Source organism: Ambystoma mexicanum, chromosome 8 (genome assembly GCF_040938575.1).
Source record: "Ambystoma mexicanum isolate Mex_15411 chromosome 8, UKY_AmexF1_1, whole genome shotgun sequence".
NCBI lineage: Eukaryota > Metazoa > Chordata > Amphibia > Caudata > Ambystomatidae > Ambystoma > Ambystoma mexicanum.
The window spans coordinates 178,042,172-178,055,659 of NC_090929.1; the positions used below are offsets into that span (position 1 = coordinate 178,042,172).

General features: G+C 42.3%; 1 protein-coding gene across 6 annotated transcripts in view; it reads right to left on the minus strand.

Moving 5' to 3' along the window:
- The window catches only part of SEC16A (SEC16 homolog A, endoplasmic reticulum export factor), a 1,467,667-nt gene extending 1,454,395 nt beyond the window's left edge, over positions 1-13,272 (minus strand). For 4 of the 6 annotated variants that reach the window (XR_011268503.1, XM_069609587.1, XM_069609588.1 and 1 more), the window contains exon 1: positions 12,995-13,272. The gene's annotated coding sequence lies outside the window, so the exon portion shown is untranslated. Of the gene's footprint in view, positions 1-12,680; positions 12,865-12,888 lie in introns of those variants that run through there. The other 2 variants (XM_069609585.1, XM_069609586.1) reach the window with 2 other exon arrangements.
- Positions 13,273-13,488: the final 216 nt, after the last annotated feature.

The following is a 13,488-nucleotide window of genomic DNA, read 5'->3' on the forward strand; positions in this document are numbered from 1 at the left end:
CGTCTGGCTTTAGAGCATCCACATGCCCAGAAACTGTTCTTCTGAACACCCGTGAAGATCTGCTCTCAAATCTTGATTCCAACTTCGATACGGTGAACCACAACAAGCCAATTGCACGTCTCTGTGATACCCTAGCCATCACTGATCAGGCCTTGGTGTGGCTAACTTCCTTTCTCTCTGACCGCCCATCCCAGGTGGAATTGGGGTCCTTTCTCTCCCCCACTCTCTCTACATGCAGTGTCCCCCAGGGATGTAACCTTTGCCCCTGGTTTTTAATGGCTACATGGCCCCCCTGGCCCGTATGATAGCCACCTTCACCTCCAACTTTCAGTGTTGCGAGGATGACACCCAGCTTTCCTTCAGGCTACCCTCGGCCTCCTCTTCCTCAGTCATACCTGACTGTCCGCAATTCAGTCATGGTGTGCTGCAATCGACCTCTGCCTCACCGCCACTAAGACAGAGATTGTCCTCATCGGGGCCCCGGCTCCCGCCTTTCCTCTTTCTCACTGGGCTGCCTCCCTTGGCCCTGAACCTCCACCTACCAACGAGGCAAAAAGTCTGGGGGTCATTTTCGACTCCACTCTCTCCTTCTCGTCTCACATCGCAGACATTTCTAAAAAAGCCCCACTATCAACTGCACCTTCTCTGAGGTATCCTACCTTTTCTCACTTTCACCCCAGAGGATTACCATTTCTAAAGCCCTGGTCCTCTCTAGGCTGAACTACTGCAACAGCCTCTTTCTCAACCTTCCCTCTTCTACCCGTCGTCCTCTTCAACTCATCCAAAACAGAACCACAAGACTGCTCCCCCCCAGCCCCCAACAGTTCGAACCTGTGCTTAATTTCTCTTGTTTCGTGTCCAAAAGTGTCAGAAAAATAAATAACAGGCAGAAAAGTTTACTTTTCTCACAGACGTCTCGGTAAGCAGAGAACAAGAAAACTCAAATAGAATGCAACAACTCCGTACACGAATAGAACGCAACAACTCCGGACACAGTACCTTCAGCTTATTCACACTACTGAGATTTGGCCAAAACTCAGCTCACCACGTGCTGCTGACTCTGGTAAGCGTCTGGTGTTGAGTGATGTCCAGTGTTCAATAACATACAGGCCTGCAGAGCATTATGAACACCCAGTTATTAAACCATGTTTCCACCAACCCTCTGAGTGGGCTGCACACGCCATCAATGACAGCCAAATGTAGCAGGCTTCCAGCAAGAGCGACCCTCTCAGGATTACAATACTTTCTTCCAGGTAGGGCGGGGAACGAGCACAGGTGTTCACGCCTCACACACCCCAACCAAATGAAAGCAGCGCCCTTATCATGTGTAGATGTCCTTCAGCTAATTTCTTACCGATGATGTCCAACCGCCTTAGAGAATAGATAATATCACAAAACCACAACTGGAGAGTAAGGAAACGGGTGAATATTAACTTGTTTTAACACAATATGTTTTATAAACGAAACTTAGTGGAATAAGGAAAACTAAGACCCTGAAGCAGGAAATATCGAGCGTAATGTAACCCTTCCGACACCTGTCTGTGAAACAGACTCGCACATCAATTTCAGGTGACGGCAAACAGTCGATTAATTGGCTTGCAAGTTAAGGAAATATCTACACTGAACTCATCTGCTGACCCGACCCCCATCCTCCAGACCCGTTACTTTAATAGATCAAAGCTCATCGGACCAGAGAAGATTTGAGAATAGTACGGCTGGGCTTCCCTGCACACTTATTAAGTGAATATACACCAAACCCCTAGTGCAATAAAAATGATCTTTAAAAAATCAAGTTCGGAAGTGTCTGATATGACCAGATAGTTTCAACTGCTATTATTAAGCTTTTATTATAGTGCGGTCACATGTTTACTATCACTAACAGGCCGATTGATAAATATCTACACAGTCACATTCCCCAAGTGTCCTAAACATACAATAGACTGTTACTACATGGATGTTCGCGGCAGCTCCGCCTGTTCACACATTCGATAATTATAAACTCTTAACATATGGATTCAAAGAAAATAATATTCAAATCTGTTGGATACATCTAGTATTCATGAAACTGCTCAAATCCTGGCTCTTCACTGCATGTCTAGAAGACCACCAACAAGAATACCCACACTGCTAAAACAACGATGAATGAAGATACCGATCCCAGTTCCTACCAAGAAACCGAATATGAACAGAATCCAAGGAACGCACTCCACAACATACCGTATGAAATAATGAGAGATACCCATAAGATAAGGATATAGACAGACCAAGACAGAAGCACTTAAGAAGACTCATCCATAGCATCCGGGCCCTGGACCACACCTGAAGTTCTAGTAGCCAATTCACACAAATAGTAGAGAAAAGGGGACACCACAACCCCTGCTCCGATCCCTAAGGAGGAGAACAGACACACCAATCCCACTATACATAGTTCATTAGAATACAACAGGGAGTGCGCCGCGCTTAAACCCTCTACATTCAGAGGGTCAAAGGATAGTAGCAACTAATCTCACCAGTAGTAATATAATTTCAACCGGACAAGACGTGCCACAACTAGGATTCTCACCCACTAGCCCTACCCTTCAAATCTCTGCATACCTAACTTACCCGAAAATTCACACAACCTACTCTCGCCCAGCAAACCGCATGCACTTCACCACACTGCATCAACAACAAACTAACACAAACACCAACAGCACACGTGGTCTCGCTCGGGTCCAATACTAACACCAAAACACAGCGCACGGTGTAAACCGAGCTGGAGCCTCCAACAGCACACCACCTCTCTCACTCTCCTACTCCCCCCTTCTACCGACTAACCCACCCTGCCCCCTTCTTATTTCACAGATCCGCCAGAGCGCTTGGGGACCAACCCTTTGGTGACGCTGCGCAAAATAAATTCCTTTAACATGTACACTCAAGTTAATATTTCACACAGTACATTTAGGTGACATGGTGCGTCAATGTATAATTCCATACACACATACCAAAAAGGTTAGAGTATCTGAACATTACCATTGCCCTTGTGCCAACACGTGTTTCGGCCGGGCTTTAGGTCTTTATCAAGGCTGGGCCAATATTCATATACATCTTATGATTCATACTTGCATATGTGTCAAGAATAATGAGCATTGAAATACACTCCTGTAAAGAAATAGAAATTGACAAATACAGGTTAAATTTGGGGGGAACCAAGCTGGCCAGATCACATTTTGACAGCACTGAATATTCCAATATTTCAAACTTCTTTAAATTCTTAGGCCTTTGTGCCATCTACATATTGTGTCCGAGTCACATGCCATTGTATTAATGCAGGTGGGGGCAAGTGATGTACACCTTGAGATTCTGGCCCCTCTACCTTACATGCCATTAAAATTACCACAATTGAGGATGTGTTTTGAGACACTAAGTGCACACTGTGTCGCCACAACATGCAATCTGTGACCCAAATGGTCTACTAGTGCATTGGAACTACTGTTGGCGATGCTAGTAATATATAAATTGAAACCTCTCAATAGGGGTGTCCCATTAGAATTGTAATCTCACCTTTTTTTAAAATAAGTCTGTTCCCGTTTAGATTAAGGCTAAGATGTATATCATAGTCCTGTATTTCAGGTTGCTTTTGCTGTGTGAGATGAATAGATAAATCTAGGCTATACTTCAATCCTTAGTCATCTTTATTAATTTTGGTCAACTGTGTCCTAATCTAGGATAGTATGACCAGTCTTATCTCAGGGGAATTCCGCTCACCTGTGGAGGGTTGTAAAGATCTTTCCTCCTCGATATCTAGCCCAAATAGGGCATTGTAAGTTGCATCCTATGAATAAATATAAATGACATAATATCTGTGATGGAATGTTTCCTTGTGCATAGAATAAATAGTGAGATAGCTCACCAGCCTTTCTTTGATAGGCGATTGTAGCACATATATTTAACCTAAATGTGTGCTAGATGCCTCCAAATTTTTTTTTTTTTGCATTCTCAAATACCCAAAGCTAATGTCACATATGTATATTTTTATAGCAGCAGTTTGCCCAAGGTAGCTCCTGGTACCTGTTGGTATGAAGCTTATTAGGCTCCCCTATGCTTGAAGCAGGTGCTAAATAGCTCCCAGCAATGTCAAACCTGGCTATTGCCATTGAAAAAGGACTAATAATCGGAAACGCTGCAAAACAAATCACCTGAACCAGTTGAAAGAACTACAATTGGTTGGCTTATTCAGGAAACCAGAGTAACTTGAAGAAAGAAAAACAAAAATATCAAATCCAAGCAATTCAATACTCTCTCTTGGGACCACGAGGTTAGAAATGCAAAAGTATTCGTAATTAATAGATAAAATGGGATAAGGTTTGGAGCCAGAGGGCAACCTGGCCAACATGTCTGTTCTCCGGCGCAGGCACCATCTTCAGTCCTGCGAGAAACACTATAGAGTTCTCATCTGAAGCTTTGTTCCAGAGAAGCTGGAGCGCAGATCCTCCTTGTGAGCAGCTAGAACTGAGCTGAGCAGTCCGTTAGGTTGTTTTTACCAAGCAGAAGGTGGCAATCCCAGGGCCTGTAAAAAACGAAAATGAAGCAATCTGCAAAGTAGGCCGCCCATTGGATTGCATGCAGGGATTGGGGCAGTGCCCCACAAGCAAAGCATTAAGAGAACAGAAATGTTCAGCGTTTTGAGTGGAGGAGTTGCAGTGCAATGGCACTGTGGCCCCAGAAAGTCTGTGTGGCTGTGGCAAAGAGGAGTCAGAGGAGGCCAGCTCACCGAAAGAGGAGGTTAAAGGTGCAGTTAAGTTGTGCAAATTTAACGCAACAAAATCCTTGAAATTCAGCGGATGTGGGAAGTCATGGCCCGTGCTCCCGTTGCAAAGCCCATGAGCACAGGCATATTATAAGAGAAGGGATTGACAGTGGCATACAAAATGGTATTATGGGGGACATCAACCGGAGTTAAGCTGGTCATGACTTCCCACATATGCTGAAATTCAAGTGTTTTGTGGTGGTAAATCTGTGCAATTTAACTGCACCTTAAGTAGGGTTTTTTCAGAGAATTACACACACGCACACACACACACACGAAATGTGAAAGCCCTTTTGAGCCAAGTGACATTCCACAGAGCCACCTAGTAGCCATCGCTGGAAGTTCACCTCCAGTTCTGAGCCACAACAGCAAGGTATTGTTAGAATGCAAATTAGCTCAAGTGCAAACCTTTTTCTCCAAAAAATTGTCTTTGTCTAAGAGGGCAGTACTGCTTTATACGTAGCTTAAAAGGCATGGTCTAGTAAAACATTTTATTTAAAAAATAGATAGGCAACATAAAAAAAAAAATACTAGCATTCTCTTTTTTAAAACTTCCCATGTAAAATTTTGAGCTATTCAAGCTCAAAATTTGCAAAAGCAAGCACATGGGCGCATCCATTTTGTTAAATGGATGCCCTCCTGTGCTGGCTTTTGCGGCACTAATGAAGGAAAAGCCAGCCAGCTGTAGTAAACAAAAGCTACCGCTGGGTGGCTTTCCCTTCATTAGTGCTGTACGCGGAGGAAGGGGACCGGAGGCCAGAGCAGGAATGCTGCAGCTGAATCTTGGTAAGTGCTATCTATTTTTAAAAAAAATAAAAGCACTAGCTGCAGTTTTTTTTGTACGTTTTCCGGGCTGGAGGAGCCCGGAAAACTTAGAAATAAAACCGCAGCTTTAAAAACGTATTTATGTTTGCGGTCGCTTTTGAAGCGACCGCAAACATAAATACAACGTTATTGTGTTGGAAAACGCTGCGGTTTTTCTTTCCAAGTTTCTCAGGCTGCTCCGGCTCGGAGGAGCCTGAGAAACTCGGAAAGAAAAACCGCAGCGTTTTCCAACACAACCGTGTTGTGTTTCTGCCTGCTGTGGCTATCACTTTGGGTCTCCGGGGCTCCCAGCACCGGAGACCCAAAGTGATAGCCAAGGCAGGCAGAAACACAACACAGTTGTGTTTACATGCCGCGTAGTATTTCTGCCTACAGCTGATTTCCCATTTGGGGCTCTCGGGCTCCCCATGGGGAGCCCGAGAGCCCCAAATGGGAAAGCAGATTCAGGCAGAAACAACGCGGTGGTTTTGGAAAACGCTGCGGTTTTTCTTTCCGAGTTTCTCAGGCTCCTCCGAGCCGGAGCAGCCTGAGAAACTTGGAAAGAAAAACTGCAGCGTTTTCCAACACAATAAAGTTGTATTTATGTTTGCGGCCGCTTCAAAAGCGACCGCAAACATAAATACAACGTTTTTAAAGCTGCGGTTTTATTTCTAAGTTTTCCGGGCTCCTCCAGCCCAGAAAACTTAGAAAAAAAAACACAGCTAGTGCTTTATTTTTTTTTTTTAATAAATAGCACTTACCAAGATTCAGCTGCAGCTTTCCTGCTCTGGTCTCCAGTCCCCGTCCTCCGCGTACAGCACTAATGAAGGGAGAGCCACCCAGCGGTAGCTTTTGTTTACTACAGCTGGCTGGCTTTTCCTTCATTAGTGCCGCAAAAGCAAAAGCCAGCACAGGAGGGCATCCATTTCACAAAAAGGATGCGCCCATGTGCTTGCTTTTGCGAATTTTGAGCTTGAATAGCTCAAAATTTTACATAGGAAGTTTTAAAAAAGAGAATGCTAGTATTTTCTTTTTTATGTTGCCTATCTATTTTTTAAATAACATTTTTTACTAGACCATGCCTTTAAGCAACACAAGACAGATACATACCTAGCTTCACCCTTATTAGGGATCATCAGTGCAGTATAGTCCAGAAAGCATTGTTGTTGGAGATTTGGCCATGTTTTCACAACATCAAGAAAGTTATGGTGGATTTAAAAAGGTTTGAAAAAAAAAAAGAACTCAACTGAAATGTGAAAGTAGGAAAGTCCATTTGAAACCAGTCACACATTTCACAACACTGCCTCGTAGCCATCGCTGGAAGTTCACCTCCAGTTCTGAGCCACAACCGCAAGGCATTGTGGGTATGCAAATTAGCTCAAATGCAAACTTTTTTTTTCGCCTAGAAAAAAAATAAATAAATACACCCACAAAAATAGATCAATCTTGCATACAAAAGTTTGCTTATTGCCCTGTGTGGAGAGGCAAGTATTGCTGTTAAGAAAACGAAAAAATGATTACGTTTGTCAAACATCTTGGGGTCAAACTCTGGCATGTGCTTACAACTCGTACCCAAAGGCAGCAACCTCCCCTTACTTGTATGAAACGGTTTTACTTATCAAGAAATATTAAACTTCATTAAAAAAAAAAAGAATTAAAAAAAAAAAAAAAATAAACACTTTTCTACTAATTCACACTGAACGTCTACCAAAGAAAGAATTACAAAGAAGGGAACCAGGAAAGCATCTTTGAAGAAGAGAAGTCCAACATTAATAGCTAGTAATATACTTAATAGCACAAAATGCACTCCCAAGTTTCACTGTTAAATAGATTTTCATATAATACAAATTGGATAGATTATCTAATCACTAGGCATGTGCTTGGCCTAAAATGCTGTTTTTAATGCACCATAAAGCTTGCGTTTTGCCTTCAAACATGTGTTCTTGAAGAAAAAGGAAAAGAAAGGGGGATACAGTCTACCGGGTTTAAACAACAGTAAAGGGTCTACCCCTCCTAAGCAGGCACGGTGCACAATTTAAAGTACTTAAACAAGTAAAAGCGATTCATGTTTTCACCCTACATGCCATATCGCTGCTCCAATATCTGCGTTTTCACACAACAAAAAAAGCCTTTGTATGGTTGTAAAATATTTACTAAGTTCAAATAATAGGAAAAGTTACTAATCAACTAAGAGCACTGCACTGAAAGACTTTTGTACATTAGTCCACCTACCAACCTTGGTTTAGGTGCTGCACATCGCTGTGCAGACTGCCAACCAGGATGTTACCAGGAAACTGGTTTGTTTGTAGAGTATGGCGCACCATGTTAGTAATGCAGCTTGCACGTTTTTAATAAGGAAAAGCAAACATTGCTATTGCATTGTTTTTGTTCAAGCATCTGACCAGTGATGCAAAGTAATCTATAACCTACGAAGAGAAGTAATGACAAAAGGTATGACACGTACAATAAGCCGTTTTCAGAGAAAAAAAATATCTGCACTGCTCCTTGAGCAGCATCTGATGGAGCAGCAATGCCTGCACGCAACATGGTCATTTGCAATCTGCACAGAAGTTCCTATGCAATTGTGCAACAACCGCAAATGAACACACAAAAAAGCGATTGAGCCAAATGCCAACAAAAGGCACCTATTATCCCATAAAAAATTATATCTTCAGCGAAAAAGACAGCCCACCATCAAATACCGTTCTTTGCAGGTCAATGAATCGGCTGTCCACGACAGAGGAAACAAGGTGTTCACTTAGTAAGCATGAGAAGCACACTGCATCTTTATGCACTACGAAGAAAGATTAATATGACTACTTTCCAATCAACATGACACTTAAGACAGGACCTGCTTGAGGTCTAAAAGTCCTGCCACAGGGAACGAGGGCCGTGTTCCATTGAGGGCGATTGTGTATCTCGAAGCCACGTCAGTAGAGTACAACTCAATCTGCTCTTTCAACTGAAAACAAAGTGCGTTTATACAACAGGATATGGTTGTGCCACGCTGCTCAAAAAGGGCTACAAGCCTCGTATAGAAGATAGGCGTATTTGTGCAAATCATTTTTCCATCTTAAAAAGTTGAATATCTGAGTGATCTAAAAAATACGCGCAATTACTGTCCATTTTAAATAACGCTGATTCCACACTACTTTATGAAAAGTAAAGGAGAATACTATTGCAAACCAAAGTGTGCAAAATAGGGCTGTCGTGAAAAATCGTACAAGATTCCATGGAGGAAATAAGTCATAACATCACATGCAAAGTGAAGTAGGATTGAGCCATCTCCATTGAAATAAGAATCGAGGATCATGTTCTTGAATTCTAAAAATGCCTTATAAAATCCACCTTTTGATGGACTTATACTTGCTGAGATAACACACACCATTATGCCTCCTTGTAAACCAAATCCTAGCACATTCCAATTTGCCCACAGCGAGCATAACCTTCTTCCCATGTCTTTCAAGTGTACCCTTAAAAGTAGAGCACTCCAATTACGTACATATTATTATTGTAACCTATTACTGTACCGTGGGGTCCAATTGTCTAGTTGCAAGCACTAGCCAGGGATAAAGTCACTTGCCCCCTCAGTTTACCACATGCATACAGCACACCATGTCTTACTTGCAAAGAGTCCATTATCACTAGTTCATGGGTAGTAGAACGTGGAAATGTTGAGGCTTGCTGCACCCAGTATTGTACAGTGCTTTACTGCTCAACAGTTCAGTCTGCACTTTATAAAACATAACATACACGGATCCACAAATGCAGTAACGAACCAACCTATTGAGTAATGTATCGGGTTAACAGTCAACAACTAAATGCTGGGGAAATTCCATGATCAGGCCACCCTAGAATACTCACTTCAAGCAGAGCCTACATTTGTCAAAACTGATCACATACCTGTGCATTATCTAATCAATCATAAAGCCCTTCATCCAAGCCTAAGACTTCAGAACTCCTATCCAAGCCCACAGCCTCTCCCACATGTACAGTTACAATGCCCTCAGCGTAAGCCTAGCATCACAGCTAGCTCCAATGAAAGCCATCTAGCAAGCCAGTCTGTCACAAAGGCGTACAGAAATCCATCCATAGGAAACCCATCTTCAAGGAGCTGGACTTTTTGCCTCTGTGAAGCTTGCATCACTGCAGTGCCGAACAAGACTCCCTCCAACCTGGCCTAAACAAGTCACAGCCTACAACAGCCAGTGCAGCACAATAAGCCTCGATCTTGCCAGACTGCTAAACAAAAATTGCCAGAAGGGAAAAACGAGAAAGAAAGCTATTGCATGGTATCTTCAGCTACATCAGGACGTCGCTGTCCCTCGTGCTATTTAAAAAAAGGAAATTAAGACGCTAGGTCTTCAAAGAACATCTTGTCAGCCACTCACTGATCACCGGAACCCGGTTGGACTTTACTACCCAGTTCTACCACCCTCCTGGATCATCTCTCGTTTCCTCATCTGCAGCTGCACAGCGCTTTATAGCTAGACGAAAGCTCTAGAAAGCCTCTGCCATAAAACTGTCAACAAACACCCTGTGTCTTTGAGGACAACCCTTCATCTCATCATTCGTGGTTGGGAAAAGGTTGCTGGTCGCTGCTGCGTCCATATTGATCACAGTAAACTCTCTGTACAGTAGACCTTACATTACAAAATGCAATCTCTCACACAACTTCACAACGCACATGCCAAACCAGAAGAGCAAATCTCACACAAAGCAACCCTTCAGGGCATTCTGCTGGGAGAAATATGCAAACTTGTCCACCCCAACTAAACGAACATCCTGTCTTCTACTGGGTGAATCCAAATCCTTCTGCCAAATACTTGCAGCAATAGAACCCATGCGTACACCTCTCCCACAACCCAGACTGCAGCTAGCACTAAGAAAGAGGCCATAAAAAATACAGTGCAACAATCACCACTCTCCCTCAACAAATGTTTAGACTTAAAAAAAAGATCAAATGTATCCATCCTAATGAAACAATGATATGTAAGGCACAGTGAATTCTCCTGGTTGGTCTGTTCGAGCAATAACATTATCTAACTCTTCATGGTGGATTCCGCCCAGTTCTCAGCGCTGGAATAATATATGTTACCAATGTAATGATATTCAAAGTATCGATCGCGGAAGGTTGATATAAGGGTTGAGCAAGCCCCGTCGTAATTTGAACTTTCGAATCACAGGCTTGCCCACATCAGATGCAAGCGCTTACTTGCAAGCTAACAGTGTATGCAGTGTATGCTGAAACATCAATTGGAAGCTACACAATTAAAAAGGACGAGTGTCACTAGTCTGCAGAAGCGTGTGAGCTGAGCAGTTATACACGTGTCAAATGCAGTCGTGGAACAATACACGTTAGACAACAAACCGGTACGTGGCGCACACGATAGCGCTGCATTTCAGCACAAACCATGTTTTAATACACTGCTATTTCCAGTAGATCATTAAGCTACACATTTGAAGCAAAATTAAATCACATGCATTCATAAAATTAAACAAATAGTGCGTCTAAACCAATACTACATTCACATTGGCTGTTTAACGAATGCCAAGGGGAATGAAAAGGCTTAGAGATTAAAGGCTGTTATAACCATGAATATAGTGTTTGCAATAACTAGATAGTCGAACGAGTTGATTTCAAGTAACGCACAACTTCCTGGACTATGGTTTTTAAAGCGGAAATAAACATACACATAGATTTTCCTTCTTAAAAACATCTTTCTCTCGAGACAAAGGGTCCACCTGCCAGCTTGGACCATTTTGAGGGGAGGGTGGGAGCACTTGGTACTTACCAGAACACTAGAAGTCACCAGTTGCATAACGATAACATATTTAGCCTACTAATAAGAATCACAGAAGAAGAAGAAGAACGTAATGAACAGTAAGCCCTATGCAATTCAGTAAGTCATGGGAAATGAACAGAAGCAAATGTAGTGACTGGCTTTAAAAATATCACTCCTAATTCGTCCCTTCGTAGATCTGTGTATGCATGACAACATTATTTCTAAGGAATATATGCTCTTACTCCGATTCTCAAAACTACATTGGCTCAATGTTCAGAATTGCAGTCACGGTATGCACAGACAGAAAAGACCAAGTATACCAAGGGTTAAACTAAATGAAAGAAACCAAGCATAGAGCAAAAATAGTGAAAAACGAAAAATAAAGCAAAACGGGGACGATTTTTCAGTTGGAAGTGTCACGTTATGGAGCGAACATCTTACTAACCAACCTAAACAGACTACTCAAGATTTAGCAAAATCCAGTTGTTCCACCAACTTGCGGATACTACACCACCACGAAAGACCACTGACCAAATCACACCAAAAACATTGAAAGCCCTTGAATACCTTTGAAGTTACATGGTATATAAATATACAAAATACTCTCAAACCATTATTTGCTATTTAAACATAGATGACCAATGCTCCGTCTGTACAGACCAGAGTTCCTCTACTTGAATGCAGGCTTCTGTCGACATCCACGGTCCTAGCAAGAAAGCGTACCTATGCTCGGGTCATTATTTGCGGCAAGTCAGAAACCCGCATTAGAAAACGTACGGTGATCACATGGCATCAAACCCATTCTTAAATTGATAACAGCGGCAATTACAACCCGGACTCCTAAACGTCAGTAGTATCAATGGACACAAATGCAAGAAAAAAAGATCCCTCGCGGTCTGTACAGAAATAGCACTGATGGAAACATTATAATATTCAATGGCACAACACAAACAGGAATAATCGACCATCTCATGAAACTACAAGTAAAATAATATGTGATTATGGTCAGCAAAAATGAGACAACGGAAAAGTGCATCTTTCCTATTAAAAAAAAACGATAAATGGCTGATGGGGACATTGAACAGCGAAACATGCAGAGCACAAAATAAACATTTGGAATTATATGCGTTGAATGTTCCCAATCAAGTAAGGATAAGCATAAACCCCTGAATCCATTACTTTATAACAAACTTTCGATACAAGACGTAGTGGTAACTCTGAGTTTAGAACTCTTGTTATCCAAATCAAGAAAATATAATGTAATGTATTAGTAATCAAAATGCGATAACTGAATTGCTTACATTGTTTTGGAAATGCCAATACATTGACTGGTCTTTCACTTCTCAGAATAGGAATGATGGGCACTGCCTTCTGTTCCCATCATCAGATTATTGTTGCCATTCATACGGCTCTGCACCATTAGAGTTGTCATTTCATCATGATGAAAGGCTAGTAAATTGGTGTCAGCCAGTCAAGTTATTATTATTATTATTTCCAGCCCAGTCTCACCTTTCTCAGGCTGCTAATGCTGCTCACAGCTTTGTCTCCTTCTCCATAAGATATTTAATAACAGTTACAGTCCACTTTGATCCAACTGTCTCCTACCCCACTGTACCTGAAGTGCCTCGGCCAGTGGGAGCCGCTGTCACGGACTGGGGAACCTCGGCTGCTAGCTTAGGGACAGAAATCCCCACACACCGGCCATCTTGAACATCCGGCTGGCCGACGTGTACATTCTTACGTCACACAACCGGCGTTATTGCGTCACATACAGCTCTAGTCCTTTCCAGCGGTTCCTTTTTCGGTGCTCTTCGGAGACGTCAGCTGTTCAACGTAAACTCCAAGGACCAAGACTGGTACACTACGGAAACTGCGGAGCTTGTCAGGCAGGAGCTGGACTGGGTCACTGCACTCATAGACACAAATGAAGGACGAATGAGTGTAGGTCTCTGCTGGGGAAAAAGGCGGCCATCTTCGAAATGCTGTTTCTTTCCGTTTTAGTAGACATTATTCTAATATTTGATATCCTCAAAGCATACATAATTTTTTAAATATATTTAAGTAGCTCAATGTTCTTATTAAATGCTTTGTGAAATATTTTTAAATTCT